Here is a 5,463-nt window from a genome sequence, read left to right on the forward strand (position 1 = left end):
CCCCTGAGCACGCTCAGTGAGACTGGTCATGCAAGCATTTACTACAGTGCCATGCTCTTCAAGCCTATTTTTTTCTTGTAGAATTGTTGCTCTATTTGTCTTCCCCAATGTATAGTATGTTTTTAATTTTATTTTATTGAGGGTGGGGTAGGATACCTGCCATTTAAGAAATGAACAGAAAATTTTAAAACCCACAAAATAGGGAAGAAAATCAGTGCACAAGAATTGGGCTGATTAAGCCCAGCACCACACTGAAGTGGGCTCAGTGGTTTTGGAGTGAAGAAGCCTTACTCCCTGCACATTCTCTCATGCTCCCATACAAGTCCAGCAGTGGAGTTGCTCAAGTCCCTCTGGTCTGGTCGGGGGGACCCAGGAGTCGACCAAGTAAAACTATTTGGCCCCATAAGAAATGCCACTGTCAGTGTCTGTCCTGAATGGGGCCTAGTCAGGAAGCGGTCTGGAAGTGTACGGTCATGGTCACCTCATGAAGATGTGTGGCAGGTGGCTCTCAGGAAAAATACTAAGTCTGGATCATCCATGTGGCAGCTTTGCATAGGGAGATGACGGCTCCGAACTGGAACTGAACTGCCTTCCACGCGCTTGACCAAAGCAGTGATGAGGGTGGCCAGTACATGTGGTGTGAGTGGCAGGTGTAAAAAGAAGGGAATGTTTTCTGCTTGGTGTTTACTTTGTCCTTGGGCTGCTCAAGCTGAACAGTAGGTAACTGCTGTAAAGGAACCAGCCCATGTTGGCTGGTTCAGTTCGGAGTTTGTTTCATCCCTAGCTGTGAGTGCCTTTTGGTCTGGAAAGTTGGCTTGTCTCATAATACCCACAGCTAGGACATTCTCTCTGTAATTATGAATTGTCCTTGTTTTATGTTAACTAAAAGAGAATGTCTTTGATCACTAGGATTTGTCGGTGTTGGATTGTTTCCACTGTGAGGTTCTTAAACTTTTTCGCTTCATAATATTAAAGCAACTCATGTTAGAGAACCTTTCAACATGAAAGGTTTGTAGTTGAGACATTACATATATTTTATTGTTTATAATAAAAATCATCTATACAGAAGTCCTGGGTGTTAATTTTAATATTTGCACAAGACCTGTTTTCCATGATATGTTAACACCTACACTTTCACTAACTGTTGATGCTATTTTCTATTGAGATTCTGGAGCCTAGGGAGCTATGTGTTTGTTTTGTTTATTTTCATTCTTACTTCCCTGAAGCAAGAGACTTTGTATGGCCTTCAGTGCAAAGACTTCAGACCAATTCTTTGTATTACATTTGGTTGCCTCTTGGCTATATAACTTCTGAGTGCAAATCATTGAACTCTTTAACGAAGTATTGTAGAGAATAAATCATAATGGGTAAAAATTGTCTTTGTCCTTTTTTTTTTTTAATAGTGGCAACAATATTTTTAAGTTTATTTCAGTAATCTCCACCCAACGAGGGTCTTGTACTCAAAACCGCAAGACCCAAGAGTCACACCAGTGTGTAGAGGAGTCTCCAGCTGAGTCAGCCAGGCACCCCTCACAATCATCTTTTTTTTTTTTTTTTTAAGATTTTGTTTATTAGAGTGCACACAAGCAAAGGGAGCGGTGGGGGAGTGGGGGATAACAGGCTTGATCCCAGGACTCCAGAATCATGACCTAAACCGTAGACAGACACTTAACTGACTGAGCCACCCAGACCCCCCATCATCTTTTTTTTTTTTTAAGATTTTATTTATTTGACAGACAGAGATCACAAGTAGGCAGAGAGGCAGGCAGAGAGAGGAGGAAGCAGGCTCCCTGCTGAGCAGAGAGCCCGATGCAGGGCTCTATCCCAGGACCCTAGGATCATGACCTGAGCCGAAGGCAGAGGCTTTAACCCACTGAGCCACCCAGGCACCCCCATCATCTTATTTTTGAAGACAGCCACCCAGATGATGTTTTTAGTCAGCCAGTGTGTTTTGCATGGTGTCCATGATCCTCAGCGGTTTGTTTGGGTTTTTTTGCCCTTGTATTTTTTTGTGTGGTTGGTAGCAAGCCACTGGCCTTTTACAACCAAATTTCCTAAACTGAGGTTCATGTACCCTTTAAAATTTGGGTCTTTCTAGAAAGAAGGTTCATCGTTCTCTTTAGAGTTCCCTTTGAAACTGACTTTGTCCAAAAAGCTAAAAAACAAGGGGGGCTGGGGGTTGGGGAGGTTGCTCAAACTGAAGATCTCGTTTGGTAATGAATTAATCCAACCAAAGACTCTGAGGCATACTGGTGTGGTCTAACCTTAAAGGGAAATGTTTATTTTGGAGGGCCCAGAAAGGATGAGATGGATTTGAAGAAAATGGCCCAGAATAATTTTTCAAACAAATGCACACATGCTGTGATTGTCAGTCAAGTTTAAATCTTTATTTGCAAGGATGTTATTTATTTATTTAAAGATACCCAGTTCTGAGGCGCTTACACTCGGCAGAACTCCTAAGCCTATGGCTATAGACATCCATGCTGTTGGGGTTAGATAATTTGGAAACAGACTACAAGCAACTGTTTAAACGCAGAAATTGGTGGTAACACTGGGGTGTCTGAGAAGGATTTTCTGTGTGTTTGGGGTTTTTTTAAGATTTATTGAGAGGGGGACGCCTGGGTGGCTCAATTGGTTAAGCGGCTGCCTTCGGCTCAGGTCATGATCCCAGCGTCCTGGGATCGAGTCCCACATCGGGCTCCTTGCTCCGCAGGGAGCCTGCTTCTCCCTCTGCCACTCTGTCTGCCTGTGCTCGCTCTCTCTCTCTCTCTCTGACAAATAAATAAAATCTTAAAAAAAAAAAAAAAGATTTATTGAAAGGGACGCCTGGGTGGCGTAGTCATTAAGTGTCTGCCTTTGGCTCAGGGCATGATCCCAGGGGCTGGGAAGCCTGCTTCTCCCTCTCCCACTCCCCCTGCTTGTGTTCCCTCTCTCTGTGTGTCTCTCTGCCAAATAAAATCTTAAAAAAAAAAAAAAAAAAGATTTATTGAGAGAGAGCAGGGGGAAGGGGCAGAGGAAGAGAGAGAGTCAGACTGCTAAGTGTGGAGCCTGACGTGGGGCTCATGACAAGCCTGGGACCACCACCTGAGCTGAAACCAAGAGTGGGACGCTTAACTGACTGCACCACCCAGGCACCCCAGATTCTCTGTTTCTTAAAGAGAAGAGAAATTTTGGTTCTAGAAATTACTGTTCCATATTATTGTATTGCTTGCAGTACATAGCATGGAATTTCATATCACTGGTTTTTTTGTGGGGTTTTTTTGTTGATTTTGTGTGTGTGTGTGCGCGCACACACACACTGGTGGTGGTAAGGTGTATAACCAAAAATTTGCCATTTTAAAATTTTTTTTAAGATTGTATTTATTTGAGAGAGAGCACATACAGAGAGAGAGGGAGAAGCAGACTCCCCACTGATCAGGAAGCCCAGTTCACATCCCAGGACCCCAGGATCATGACCTGAGCAGAAGGCAGACACTTAACTGACTAAGCCACCAACGTGCCCCTAAAATGTGCCATTTTAACCATGTGAACTAAGCCAGCTGGTCAGAGATCAGTGGAGTTAATTCTGGGGGTAAGGGAGATGCTCTAAAGCTGCTTCCAGATCAATCTAGGGGCTGACCTTGGTTGAATACCTGGCTTTGAGATACTATTCAGTGAGCTCCTTGAAGGACTTGACTCTGAACTAATACTGTACAAAGAACATTAGTAGTGTCCTGAGGAATGCACTGCAAGTGCTGTCCCTTCTGAGTCTGTTTTCCTTATTCTAAAATGAAGCTCTAACCAGGATTCTGGGATCTCTTCCTGCTCCTTGCTCTCTGACTCCTTGAGGTTCTGTATGCTAGAGCAAATGGGAAAACAAGTGACTCTTCCAGCTTCAAGACTATACCTATTGCTGGGGGAACTAAACAGGAAAGAGGTCCCAAATTTACCATGAGCCATTCAAGTTCTTTCTGCCAAACTGACCTCCCACCTACTACCCCAGTATGGCCATTCATTCTTGGTTCCCGATGAAAGAAACTCAGGGTGCTGATCCTGGAATCTTTAGGCTGGCCGTCTGATAGGCCTGACCTCCAATCTCGGTTCTGCTGTTTATGAGCCAGACAACTAGTTAATACTCTGAGCCAAATGTTCTGCTTTATGACAGGACTGAAACTCCAAGGTAGCCTGCTGGAAAGGCTTTGCCTCCAGGCTCCAGCACACTGTTGCAATGGCTGGATGACTGACTCTCTGGACTGTTATCCAGTGACAGATGTAGGTGGGGATAATTGGGCAAGTATCAAACCCTCTCAGAACCCTAAGCTACTCTGGACATGTGAAAGGAGGAAGTTTAACTATCCTCAGCTCTTTAAGTTAGGACAGGCTTTCTGAAAGAGGTGGTTGCTGAAGTAAGCCCAGCTTGACCTCAAGAAGAGGGGGCTTTTCAGGTAGAATCTAACAGTGCCAGCACAGGGCTCACTGCCCTGTCACATTGCCACAGGCCAGACAAGCTTTAGAATCCAAGAGCGGGACTTCAGGGCAGCCCCCTCAAGTTTTCATACCTGGAAGTCAAGGGCTGTTGGCAGAATCACACAACCTCCTACCGTTCCCATACATCCCCTTCCTTTGTATCTCTAGAGATTGTATTAATAGTAAAAGGGAGAGGGTTACATGTTTATTCCTTTGACTTCCTCGGTAGCTCTTACCAGCAGACTTCCTTCCAGCAGCAGGTGCCAAGAATTTTTTTTTTTAAATTTATGAGAGAATGGCTTAAATTGGGAGATTCTGTAGATTAACTTTTTTTAAAGATTTTTATTTATTTATTTAACAGAGAGAGTCAGTGAGAGAGGGAACATAAGCAGAGGGAGTGGGAGAGGGAGAAGCAGGCTTCCCACTGAGCAGGGAGCCCCATGCGGGCCTCCATCCCAGGACTCTGGGATCAAGACCTGAGCCAAAGGCAGATGCCCAATGCCTGAGCCACCCAGGCACCCCTGTACATTAACTTTCAGTGTACGTAGAACTGGGAAACATCATACTATATTAGAGGCAGAAACATGGGTCCAGGAAAGACATTAGTGATTCAGTCCATAAGGGATTCTTCGAGAAGTACACCAAAAGGTAACAAAAGGTGTAAATTATTACTTGGGTTGAAAAAATGATAAAGGGGCACCTGGATGTCTCAGTCGGTTAAGTGTCTGCCTTCAGCTCGGATCATGATCCTGGGGTCCTGAGATCAAGCCCCACATTAGGCTCCCTGCTCAGTGGCGGGGAGGGGGAGGGTCTCTTTCTTCCTCTCCTGCTCCTCCCCCCTCATGCTCTGTCTCTAGCTCTGCTCTTTCTGTCTCAAAGAAATACAAATCTTCTTCTTCTTCTTCTTTTTTTTTTTTAGATTTTATTTATTTATCTGAGAGCGAATGAGCGAGAGCACGATGGAGGGGAGGAGCAGAGGGAGAGGGAGAAGCGGACTCTGCCGAACAGGGAAGTCGA

Source organism: Martes martes, assembly GCF_963455335.1.
Source record: "Martes martes genome assembly, chromosome: 3".
In the NCBI taxonomy this organism is placed as follows: Eukaryota; Metazoa; Chordata; class Mammalia; order Carnivora; family Mustelidae; genus Martes; species Martes martes.